Consider the following 13,858-nt stretch of genomic DNA (forward strand, 5'->3'; position numbering starts at 1 on the left):
CTCCTATTTTTCCATAAACAAAGAAGCAAACTGAAAATGTAGTTGTGGGCTCTCTCCAACCTCATTAATCCCTCTTCCCTAATTTTAAGGACGCAGATGGCTGTGCCTATGTAAAATGAGTTCGGCTCAGCTGCAGGGCTCCCTGCATGAAATATTGTACAGGGCCAATAAAAGACCGCCACTTGTCTGTTGGGCCAACTCCTCCGATTAAGATAGATTTAATTTGATACGAGAAGAGCACGGGGTGGTGCTGCGAGCATAGAGGAGCCCGGCAACGTGCGGCCCGCTGGAACACCGACTTGAACGGCATGTCCCTCCCCGTGGCCGAGCAGGGCCCCATCGTCGTTCGGGCGGTGCTCGTCCACGGCTTCCCGGAGCTTTGGCGCCACCAGATGGCCGCACTCGCCGCGCCCTCGTCTTCGACCTCCGCGGCATCGGTACCGGTTCCTCCTTCGACTAGGCGCCTGCTTAATTTGGACGATGTTGAGAGGTGGTGATGCGCGAGATGTGGTGGTGCAGGTGCGGCCACCCATGACAAGTCAAGTGCAGCCATTGTCAACGCCATTGTGCTCGCGGCAGTCAGAGCTACCTGTAGTAGCGACACAAGTAGCACCGGTGCCGCTAGCTGCGCACGACTGCACGCTGTGGTTGCGTAAGACGTCCTAGCCGGGATGAAGGTCCACACAGGTCTCTCCTTCACAGAGGATGTCGTCGAGCGATGGTGATATGCGGGATGTGGTGGTGCAGTTTGCCGCCATTCATGTCGATTTTGATGCAGCCACTATCAACATCCTAGCGTGCATTGGTTGGTGTCATCTCCCGCATTGACGTGAGAACCATGCTGGCTTGCTGCAGTGGTACATCATTCTCCATGTCGTCGAGGTTGAAAGGCCCATTCAACTGACTAACCCTCTTGAATAACCATCGAAACTCCTTGGTTGGCACGTTCAATTCGATTTATTGTTTGAACTCTCGTCACGAAACTCGGTTCACTTTAACTGTAAAACAAGAACGTATGCTCCAGCCAAAAAGAAGAAGGTATGCTAAAATTAAATCAGAAGACGCAGGCGATGGCATGCCACCCCTGGTATCGCTTGATGTGGACACACACCAGTAGAAGGGGAGGCGGACGTGGTCGGGGATCATGACAACGTAGGCGGCGGGATCAGCTGGGACGCTAGAGTCGCCGAAGCCATGGAGGTCGGGGATGAGGGCGCGGCGAGCGCGGCCATCTGGTGGCACCAGTACAGCCAAAGCTCCGGGTAGCCATGGAGCAGGAGCACCGCCTGGACGGTGCTGGGGCCCTGGCGCCCTGCTCGGCCACGAGGAGGAAACGCCATTCAGTATGCGTCCCAGAACGCCGCATGGCGCCAGACTCCTCCATGCTCGCCGCACCGCCCCGCTCTCTTCTCGTATCAAATTAAATCTACCTTAATCAAAGGAGCTTGCCCACATGGACAAGTGGTAGTCTCTTATTGGCCCTGCACAATATTTCCTGCAGGGAGCCCTGCAGCTGAGCCGAACCCCGAGCAAATGCACACAGGGATTGACCAGGATCGCATGCACTGGGCCGGCCCAGTTACGTGATCTGGTTTTAGGAGCCTTGTAGTAGTTCTCTCTGGTTTTATGGGTTTTGGGAACCTTCCAGAAGGTTCTCTGAACCGGGTTTTTCTGTTTTTTTTCATTTGTGTTTTCTTATTCGTTTTTTCCTTTTCTGTGAGGTATCGAGGCCTGCCAAGGGCACCATAGGGGAGCTGCATGAGGATGCTTCACCAGAGCTGCAGCCAAACCTCGGAACCACGCCGGGGGCTTAGGCAGTAGCGGCCTCCCGTGTCGCCTGGACCGAATGGCATGTGTGCACTTGTACGCAATGAGGACGTTGTCTATGATCAAACGCCCCGGAACAAAAGCACCAGAAGGATGATCTTTAGCCTCCTAGCCAACACCTTTGCCACCAGTTTGTATATCACATTACATAGGCTTATCGGCCAGAATTGAGAGAGCAACTCCGGTGCCTTGACTTTAGGGATCAAAACGAACACGGTACTGTTAAAGTCTGCTGGGAATTCTTTGCCATTTTAAAAAATCACTGTTGAACAAGCCTCATTTTTTATTATAAAAGACCAGTGTCTTTGATAAAATAGGGCTGGTAATCCGTCCGGTCTCGGAGCTTTCGTAGGACCCATTTGGAAGAGAGCCCTTTCAATCTCCTCACCCGTCCAATTCGCCAACAGCTTGGCGTTCATATCAGTGGAGACCGGGCTCTGAACATGTTGCACAATCTAACGGAAGTTAGTTGCACCCTCGGATGTGTAGAGCTCCCTATAAAAATCCCATGCCACGACACGCATCTCAGCGTACGTTGATGCGTAGCTACATCAGGCTTCTTCAGCTTCAGAGCATCTCCAACATGCACGCTATTTTAGCCGAGCGCAGGAAAAAACTGCTTTTTTACGCGCGTGGAGTCAAAACGGACGCTCCAGCGGCCGCGCAAAAATTGTGTGCACGCAATATAATGGGTTCAGCGCGCGGAGGAAAACGGCATCGCGCCGCTTATTTCATGCGCCCACTCCCGCGTGCTGGACATTCGAGCGCCCGCGACCAACTGCCGACAACTTCTCTAGCCGCCCCGCCTTTGCCTCGCCCCGCGCCGCCGTCGGTGAAATTTGACCGGTAGAAGGTCGCGCCGACATCCCCCAACCCCTCCCTACACCCGCGACCCCTCCGCCGCCGCCGTCGTAAACCCTAGCGCGGGGTTGAGCTTCGGCTTCGTCGCCAGCGGCCCTCCTCCAAGCACTGGTCTTGTGCGCGGCCTCTTCATGGCGCCACAGACGACCTCGCAGGGTGGCGTTGTGCTGCCGCCCGCCGTGAATCCACGGGCCTCCCTCTCGAAGTGACCGAATGTGGCGGCTGCGACGGCGGGCAAGGTGTTCGGGAAGAAGAACAAGGCGGATGGTTCTTCTAGGCGGACGAAGAAGAACCTTGCAGAGCGTCCGACCACGCCTCTGCTGACCAAGGCGCCGGAGAGCTCCCAATTTGTTGCGCTGGAGGCTGATGCACACAAGGTGTTTGATGAAATGCCCACAAGGTATGACCCCCCCCCCTTTTTGTTGGTTTTTTTACATAAATGTATACATGTGGATAGCTTAGTTTTCTTCTACATACTTTGTAGTTGCAATGATGACACATATATGTCAACTATGGGTGTTGGCTCCAACAATTTTCATTGGTCTCAAACCAATGAAGTGCATGAAGATGATCATGTTGAGTGGGAGGTGGACGAGGATGGTGAGGGTATCGTGGATGCGCCGAAATAAAGAGCGGGCAACTACACCATGGATGAAGACATCTTGCTATGCAATACATGGTTGCATGTGTCTATGGATGCCAACGTTGGAGGGGACCAAACTAGAGATGCATATTGGGACCAGATGAAGGAGCACTTTGATTTACACAACAAGAGTGGAATTGACCGCACAGGTAGATCTCTTCGCTCCCGGTGGTCGACAATCAACAAAGATTATCAAAGGTGGGCGGCGGCACTTAAGGCGGTTGACACGATAAACCCAAGTGGCACTAATAGGGTAAGTGTCATTTCTTTATGTTCCTTCCATGTTCATGCTTCTTTTTTGGTGTTTTAAGTGCTAACTTGTTCTTTCGTTTGTAGCTCATTATTGCATAAAACTTATTTCAAGGAGAAGAGAAGAAGACCAAGAAAGGGAAGGTCAAGAAAGGGAGACCATTTGTGTTGGCCCATTGCTACAATGTGTTGAAGGATGAAGAGAAATGGAAGCCCCGTTGAGGGAGTCCTGGATTGGGGGGTGTCCGGATAGCCGGATTACCATCATTAGCCGAACTATCATCGACCGGACTATCATCATCGACCGGACTCCAAGACTATGAAGATACAAGATTGAAGACTTCGTCCCGTGTCCGGATGGGACTTTCCTTGGCGTGGAAGGCAAGCTTGGCGATACGGATATGTAGATCTCCTACCATTGTAACCGACTCTATGTAACCCTAGCCCTCTCCGGTGTCTATATAAACCGGATGGCCCTAGTCTGTAGGACATACATTACAACAATCATACCATAGGCTAGCTTTTAGGGTTTAGCCTCCTTGATCTCGTGGTAGATCCACTCTTGTAAATATCCACAATATCAATATCAATCAAGCAGGACGTAGGGTTTTACCTCCATCAAGAGGGCCCGAACCTGGGTAAAACATTGTGTCCCTTGTCTCCTGTTACCATCCGCCTAGACGCACAGTTCGGGACCCCCTACCCGAGATCCGCCGGTTTTGACACCGACATTGGTGCTTTCATTGAGAGTTCCTCTGTGTCGTCACTGATAGGCTTGATGGCCTCTTCAATCAACAACGACGCGGTCCTGGGTGAGACTTTTCTCCCCGGACAGATCTTCGTATTCGGCGGCTTCGCTCTGCGGGCCAACTCACTTGGCCATCTGGAGCAGATCGAAAGCTACGCCCCTGGCCGTCAGGTCAGGTTTGGAAACCTAAACTTCACGGCCGATATCCGCGGGGACTTGATCCTCGACGGATCCGAGCCACAGCCGCGCGTGCCGCACTGTCGCGATGGGCACGACCTAACTCTGCCGCCGGACAGCGCCTTGGAAGCGGCACTCGAATCCGCTCCGATCTATAGTCCGGAGCCAATCGCGCAGATCGAGGACGGGTGGCTGGACACCGCCTCGGGGGCTGCAACTTCTACGGCGATGGAGCCGAACACTGACCTTGTCCCGCACAAAGCTCATGACTCCGAGGTGCCGGACTCTCTACCGGACTCCGACCCTCCTACGCCCGCGCCAGTCGAATCCGATTGGACGTCGGTCATGGAATTCACCGCTGCGGACATCTTTCAGCACTCACCCTTCGGCGACATCCTAAATTTGCTGAAGCATCTCTCGTTATCCGGAGAGCCCTGGCCGGACTACGGCCGGGATGGTTGGGACGTGGACGACGAAGAAATTCAAAACCCACCCACCACCCACTTCGTAGCCACCGTCGACGATTTAACCGACGTGCTAAACTACGACTCCGAAGACATCGACGGTATGGACGACGATGACGGAGACAATCCAGAACCAGCACCTACAAGGCACTGGAAGGCCACCTCGTCACATGACGTATATATGGTGGATACCCCAAAAGGGAGCGACGACGAGGACCAATGGGGCGCGGCAAAGGATAATCCCGCCGATAAACAACCAAAGCAGCGACACAAGCACCGCCCTAAACCCCGCCTCGGCAAGAACAGCATTCCCAATGACCCAGCGTTAGAGCAAGGCCAACTAGTGGACGACGAACTCGCAACCAAGCAACCGTCCGGACAAGACGAACCGGATGATCAACCCCTTCCCGGAGCAACCAACAGTCCGGACAACCTCACACCGGAGCACAAAAACCTTCACAAAAGACTCGTCGCCACTGCAAGAAGTTTGAAGAAGGAAAAACGGAAGCTCAAAACAGTGGAAGACATACTCAGAATGAAGTGGAACAAAATACTAAAGACCGCAAGCAAATATGGAAATAGCCATCACACAAAGAGCTACCCGAAGCGCAAGCTGCTGCCAGAATTTGACGAGGAAGCCATAGAGCCCTCACCATCAAAAAACAAAGAGGCCGCCTGGCCGGATAGACGGCCAGATGACAGGCCAAAAGCGGCAAACGGCGCCGCACACAAGCCGACCTATGACCCTGGGAAAATAGAAGGCCCAACTAGGTCCATCTACGGGCCAAAAAAGAGGGCCCCAGGAAGTAACACAACACGACAAGTGTCTGAAGACAGCGGCACACCCAAATACAGGGGAGCCACACACCCGGTATGTTTCATCGATGAGGTGCTGGATCATGAATTCCCAGCAGGGTTTAAACCCATAAACATAGAAGCATATGACGGAACAACAGACCCTGGAGTCTGGATAGAAGATTACATACTACACATACACATGGCTAGAGGAGATGATCTCCACACCATAAAATATCTACCCCTCAAGCTCAAAGGGCCAGCTCGGCACTGGCTCAAAAGCCTCCCAGAAAACACTGTTGGAAGTTGGGAAGAGCTTGAGGACGCATTTAGAGCAAACTTTCAAGGGACTTATGTCCGCCCTTCGGATGCAGACGGTCTGAGTCACATAACTCAACAGCCCGGAGAGTCAGCACGCAAATTCTGGAACAGGTTCCTTACCAAAAAGAACCAAGTCGTCGACTGTCCGAACACGGAAGCCCTAGCAACTTTTAAACACAACGTCCGAGACGAATGGCTCGCCAGACACCTCGGCCAAGAGAAGCCAAGAACAATGGCCGCGCTAACAAGCCTCATGACGCGCTTTTGCGCAGGAGAAGACAACTGGCTAGCAAGATGCAGCACCAGCGACCCGAGTACATCCGAGATCAGAGATGGAAACGGAAAATCACGGCACAGGAAAGATAAGCGCCGGAATAAAGAAAAAACCCCAAAGAGCACGGCGGTCAACTCCGTATTCAAAAGCTCGCGGCCAAACAATAAAACACTGCCTCTTAAGGACAACAGTGACGAGCTATCCAACTTAAACAAAATTTTGGATCGGATATGTCAGATCCACAGTATCTCCGGAAGGCCTGCAAACCATACCAACCGAAATTGTTGGGTTTTCAAACAGTTCGGCAGGCTCAACGCCAAACACAAGGGGCTCGATGCGCCAAGCGAGGACGACGACGCACCACATCAGCAGAGCAGCGGAAGTCAGAAGACTTTCCCACAAGAAGTCAAAATAGTAAACTCACTTCATGTGATAGTACGGAAAACCAACACGGCACTCACTAAGACAAGTGCCGCACGGTCTACCCCAGCGGAACACCGGGATTGGATGTCAAAACCAATCACTTTCGACCATCGGGATTATTCCAGAAGTATCCGGAACGCAGGATGGACTGCTCTAATATTGGATCCCATAATAGACGGACTGCGATTTACGCAAGTTCTGATGGACGGCGGCAGTGACTTAAACCTGCTATATCCGGACACAATCCGCAGGATGGGGATAGACCCTACTACAATTCGACATAGCCGCACTTCCTTCAAAGGAGTGGTGCCAGGCCCTTACGCCAGGTGTACAGGTTCATTATTACTAGAAGTTGTGTTCGGGTCACCTGACAACTTCCGACGAGAAAAGCTAACCTTTCATGTCGCCCCATTCAAAAGTAGCTATCAAGCACTACTGGGACGAGAAGCTTTCGTCCGCTTTAACGCAACACCACACTACGCGTCTCTTACGCTTAAAATGCCCGGTCCACGTGGCATTATTTCATTAAAAAGGTTGGCTAAGACCCCGGACACGGTTGGACGAGTCTGGAATAAATAAGCTAGGGGCTACCTAGCCGCACACCCTTACAAGGGTTTGTGTATATAAGCTATAACGGGCTACCATATGCTCAGCTTTCTACATTTATATTTCAATTTTTTTTTGTAACTTTCCGCACGATTTCTTTTTCAAACTAAGTTCCTCTCTTTTTACAGATGAACAACGTGCACACCCGTCCAGGATACGGCACAACGGAGACACAGGCGTAGACGTGCAGTAGGGACCCGTTTCAAGGACTCTTTTCAGACTAAGACCCTACATAAACCTTTCTTACTGTCTCTTGTTGCTATAATCCCCTGGTTTCCCATTATAACTAGAGTGGAGGCTGGCGTTTTGGCATCGGCCGCGCCAGAGGAACCTGCCCGTACCTGGACACAAGGGGCCTAGGGCATTATTCTGCCCGCTATTGTAAAAGACCGAACACCTTCGGGAGTGTTCGGCGTCTCGAGTTAGGCCTTATATGCATCAGCTCCGAATCATGTCATTGGTCAAATGTTGGGTTTGCCCGGCTCCTGTGTTTTGCTGCCTTACGTTTCGTATCATCGGCTAACGCGGCACCAGGAGAACTACTGCGATTGTGCCCCAGTTCGGCTGGGCAAGCGCCTCAGTAGAGAAAGCCGAAAACTGACTGTCATGATGCAGCGAGAGACTGGTCAGCCACTCGATCGACCAAGGGAATGTCTAGAATTCCTCCGCTTTGACGAAGGGCCGTTTCCCGGTCAGGCACATACGCACCCCGAATTTGGAGAGCGCGGTGCCCCCAGGGGCTATGTCGTAGCCCCACCCTCGAACTCCATGGCTAAGTGAAAGTGATAAAGCATTATAGTCTGGTTGCCTCGTTTGCTACGCTACCACCTCCTTTACAGGACCGAGACGTCGGATTAAGTGTGAAAATGCGCTATTTTTTGCAAACACCCCCGCACCTTGTGCGTGGGGGCAGAAGCCGACAACTGCCATCTTTCAGGTTATACACACGTATACATGAACGGCCGCATAGGAGATATTACATTACTTGAACGCACAAGTATAAAAGGCGCTTACATCATAAATATTGTTTTACAACATAAAACGTTCATTTGAACGTAACATTTTTTGAACACTGCGACTCTATTACACGAGCACCACGCAACACTTCGCCAAAATAGTGCTCGGCGGGTAACCGGCTATCGTCCGAACCCGAGGTCGCAACAGCGGTGGCATCCATCTCTGTCCAATGTGTCTTCACACGGGCGAGTGCCATCCGCGCACCCTCTATGCATGCCGACCGCTTCATCGCCTTTATATGCGGCATCGCCCCAAGAAATTGCTGCAATAAGCCAAAGTAACTCTTCGGCTCGGGCCTATCCGGCCAGACATGGGTCACGATATCCGTCATGGCAAGCCCAGACAACCTATTCAGCTCAGCCCACTCGGCCAAACGGTCGGTCAGCGGAAGTGAACGCTCCGGACTATGGAATTGAGACCAAAACAACTCTTCCGTCTCGTGATCCTTCTGGCTTCGAAAATGCACAACGACATCCGCCGCACTCGCTGCTAAGTCCATATAAGGGTCCTCCGGACCCCACATTTGGCCCAGCTGAGCATACTTTGGATCCGTAAACCTTCGGCGCAGCAGAAAAGGCTTGCCAGCTACAATGTCTCCGGCCTGGCGCAACTCTTCCTTTATAGCCCGCATCGCAGAGCGGGCATCCTTGGCTTCGGCGGTGGCCTTCCCCAGGTCTTCTTGCACCACCAGGCGCTCCTTCTCAAGAGCCTCATTGCGGTCGGTAGCATCTTTTAACTTCACGGCCATTTCAGCCATCTTTTCCCTGCTTCGGCAGTGTGCGGCCCTTTCGGCCGCTAACTCTTCAGCCGCCCTCGAGGCCGCCGCATCACTCCTTCTGGCCTGATCCTTGGCTTGAGCAAGTTCGGCCCGAAGGCTCTCCACAGCAGCGGCGCTATCGGCATTTCACACACATGTAAGGAGATGGCTTCGGCTCCCTTACCAAGTGACTGCACAGGAACACTTACCTTGCGACTCATCAAGCCGCCTGTTGACCAGCGTGATGTCCGCATCTGCAACGGTGAGTTGCCGCTTTAGTTCGGCAACCTCATCAGTCCGGCTGGCCCCCGGACGATCCGCCACCTATATAGGTACGGCGAAATTTAAGCCTGCGATTTTGATCCTCGGCACGCTGTCGCTTTCGACAACCTACCGAGTCTCAGGGGCTACTACCCATACAGGGCGCATTCTATATGCAAGATTGTCCAAAGGTGTGTCATTTTTACGTACCTCAAACCCCGCCAGCAAACTACTGACGACATTATGCAACCTGCCTTCGGCGGATGAAATCCTTTCAATCACCACACTCATCAGTGCGTGGTGATCTTCTGAGATAGACGCCCTCTCAAGCAGATCCTTCAGCCGTACACTAGCTGGCGCCGAACTATCCGGCTTCGCCAAACCCGGGGGCTCCCTCCTCGACGACACTTCCGGCTCGTCCGCCCTATCCGACGGCGCCCCGGACGGAGGCGTTTCGCTCTCCACCATATCCGGACGAAGGTCCCCCGAAGTCGAGCTCATTTGCGAAGGACGGAGATCCGAACTATAAGGTAAAAACTTTAGTTATCCTCAGAAGCACAAATAGGGATGCCCTTTGCTATAAAATTCCTTTCTTTTTACTTACGGCTCGTTGGAGGGCTGATCCTTTAAGGGAGACTGTGCGGCCGGGGCCTTCCCGGACGCAGGACCCTCTGGCGAAGATTTCTTCCCCCGTTTAGGGGCCTTGGCCCCCAGGTCCTCGGAGGCAATCCTCTTCTCCCCTTGGAGGGAGGGATTCTCGATCCCCCCTCTTTCAAAAGCCTCCTTAGGCGAGGCAGTAGCTTTTTCACTTTCCCCTTCGCCTTCCTCTGGAGGCGCAACCTCCAACATCCGGACCAGCGTGGAATCCGGCATGGTCTCTGGGAGGGGGGCCGGACACCATATTAATTTTGCTCCCGCTATCCACTCCTGTTTAGAAGGAAGTTGGTCATAAGGTGGACCACCAAAGGGCAAACAAATGATGTGTCCGGACTCGGAGCTACTTACCTGAGTATCCGGGCGATTGCAGCTTAGGCCAGCATCCTCGGTCAGTTCAGGACGCACCTCTTGCGATCCAAAGAATAATTTGTACATCTCCAGGGGTGTCGTACCCATGAAATGTTGAAGAATCCAAGGTCCCTCCGGATTAAATTCCCATAGTCGGAGAGGACGGCGTTTGCAGGGCAAATAATGCCTGATCAGCATAACCTGCATCACCACGACCAGATCGATCTCCCTCGCCTGGAGATCTCGAATCCGGCCCTGCAATAGGGGCACGTCCTTTGACGGCCCCCAGTTGAGCCCTTGGTTGACCCACGACATCAACCATTGTGGAGGTCCCGGGCGGAATAAGGGCGGCGGCTTTTGTTTGCGGCCCCTTGGAATGGTGATATAGAACCACTCTTGCTAACACAAGCCAAGCTCCTCTTGGAAGGAGCCTGCGGGCCACGGGGCGTCGGCCCTCCTGCTGACGGCCGCCCCGCCGCACTCCGCTTGACGCCCCCCAATCATCTTCGGTGTCACATTGAAGGTCTTCAGCCACAAGCCGAAGTGAGGGGCGACGCGGAGGAAGGCTTCGCAGACGATGATAAACGCGGAGATATGGAGGATGGACTCCGGAGCCAAATCGTGGAATTCCAACCCATAGTAGAACATGAGCCCTCTCACGAAAGGATCTATCGGGAAGCCTAAACCCCGACGGAGGTGGGATACAAAGACGACATACTCGCCGGGCTCGGGGGTGGGGATGGCCTGCCTTTCTGCAGGCAACCTGTGCGAAATCTCGTAAGTCAGGTACTTGGCTTCCCGCAGATTTAGCACGTCCTCCTCCGTGACGGAGGAAGGCATCCACCGGCCTTGGAGGTCGGAGCCAGACATTGTTGAAGGTCCGAAGCGCTCGAATCTGGAGCTCTAGGTGCTGGAACTTGGGGCGAGAGGAGGATTCGATGGAGGGTTGAAGAAAAGAAACGAGCCTTGGTCCCGTTATAAAGAAGGGAAATACCAAGAGTCGTCTCCGTGACCGTTCGGGACTCGCCTTCGATAGAGGGGGCGTGGCGACGGGCGCGGTTGGGTTACCCACGTTCGTATTGATGAGAATCCCGGATTAAGGGGAAACACGATCTCTGCTTCGACAAGACGTGCCAAGGAAACCGCTTCGCTAAATGCGCTGAGGTGGTATAATAAAAAACATAATGGCTTGGTAGTGGTGTGACGTCACGCCGCAAAAAACGTCAGCAGATCGAACTTGTGTATATTTATATATTATTCTCTCTACGGTGGAATGTGGAATTTATTTTGTAGAGCCGGACACTATCCTGGTGTTCACAATCTTCTATGAATTATTCGGAGGAGGAACCCGCCTTGCAATGCCGAACAATATGCGCGCCGGACTCATCGTCATTGAAGCCTGGTTCAGGGGCTACTGAGGGAGTCCTGGATTGGGGGGTGTCCGAATAGCCGGATTACCATCATCAGCCGAACTATCATCGGCCGGACTATCATCATCGACCGGACTCCAAGACTATGAAGATACAAGATTGAAGACTTCGTCCCGTGTCCGGATGGGACTTTCCTTGGCGTGGAAGGCAAGCTTGGCGATACGGATATGTAGATCTCCTACCATTGTAACCGACTCTATGTAACCCTAGCCCTTTCCGGTGTCTATATAAACCGGATGGCCCTAGTCCGTAGGACATACATTACAACAATCATACCATAGGCTAGATTTTAGGGTTTAGCCTCCTTGATCTCGTGGTAGATCCACTCTTGTAAACATCCACAATATCAATATCAATCAAGCAGGACGTAGGGTTTTACCTCCATCAAGAGGGCCCGAACCTGGGTAAAACATCGTGTCCCTTGTCTCCTGTTACCATCCGCCTAGACGCACAGTTCGGGACCCCCTATACGAGATCCACCGGTTTTGACACCGACACCCATGATGACCAAGAGGAGAGCAAGGAAAGCAAGACAACTATTGATTTGGATGATGATGATGATGAGGAGGCATCAAGTGATGGTGGCAAGAGAATCCCTACACCAAAATCGGTTGCCTACTCCAAACCAAAGAGACCAAATGGAGGCAGGAAAGATGAAAAAGAAAAGAAGAAGAAGAGAGGATATGATGATTTAAATAATGCTATGGAAGCTGTTGTGAAGGCACGAAAGGAAGCAAACGAGGTGAGGATGATGGCAAGGAGCCAAGATGTGGTGGCCGGGGAGAGGAGGTTGGTGGCCAAGGAGAGGAGGGTGACGACCGAGGAGAGGAAGGTGGTATTGGAGGAGAAGAAATTGGCCATGGAGTAGCGATCTAGATTATTGGAATGGGAGAAGCACTTGTTCTTCATGGACACATCTACACTCGATGATAGGCAAAAGGAGTACATCATTCTTTCCCGTGAAGAAGTCTTGGTCCAAAAAAGAGCCATGGTCATGGGATGCATGAGAGCTACCAATGGGAGGCATGGGTGGCTACAGAGCTACCATGGGAGGCTTGAGAGCACCTGCAGGAGGCATGGGTGGCTTCAGAGCTACCATGGGAGGCATGAGTTTTGGGTCTGTCATAGGTGGCATGGGAGCGCCTCCGGGTGACATGGGTGGACGCATGTTTTCCGGTGTGCCTCACATACCTTTACATTATCTCGCTGGAGATCTCGTGAACACCATCTGAGCTCCCGGTGACGATTCGGCGCTTGAAAACGAAGAGGAGGAAGAATCATCTTCGGATGAGGAGGAAGAATTGGAGGAAGAAGAGGACGATGATGAGTGATGTGGCATGATTGTTGATGTGCCATTTATTTGTGCAAATTTTTATTTGCCATGAACTTGGTTGGGTGATTTTGAACTATATCGTGCAAGTGAACTATGCTATATCTCTGTTTTGCAAATTTGTTTATTGTTTGAAACATCATCATATTGTCAAATCGACATGTAAAAATCATATTTGCAAGCGTCGCCTGCTTGGGCGCGCTGTAAATTAGCGTGCCTTCTGGAGCTGCTCGCGCATGCCATATTTTGCAGCGGCTGCTGGAGCCAGCGTCCTGCTTCTCGCAAAATGACGCTATTTCAATGTTGTAAAAAAGTTTTTGCACGCCGTGCGGTTGTGCACCTATTGGAGATGCTCTTAGAATCGGTTTTTTTACGGCGCCTATGTGATGCCCTATTCTGCAAGAACTTGGTGTTGCGGTCGCCCCTCCGACCACGGCATCACTTCTTCCCTGTCGTAGAGCTCATGCAGGTCTTTTCAAGCCACACCGAACCGAAGTCAGTACGTACGTGCCCATTTCTGTATGTGCTTGGACACACCTTTTAACCTGCTACAAGGAGGCCCGTGAGCCCACTATTTCTTGTGTCGTGCATGCATGTCCCATGTGATGTAGCAGCAGGATCCTATACAATGCGTAGGTCGCCTGCTAGCAACATAGCGCGCGCGCACCCC

The sequence above is a fragment of the Triticum aestivum genome, chromosome 6B (assembly GCF_018294505.1).
Source record: "Triticum aestivum cultivar Chinese Spring chromosome 6B, IWGSC CS RefSeq v2.1, whole genome shotgun sequence".
NCBI lineage: Eukaryota > Viridiplantae > Streptophyta > Magnoliopsida > Poales > Poaceae > Triticum > Triticum aestivum.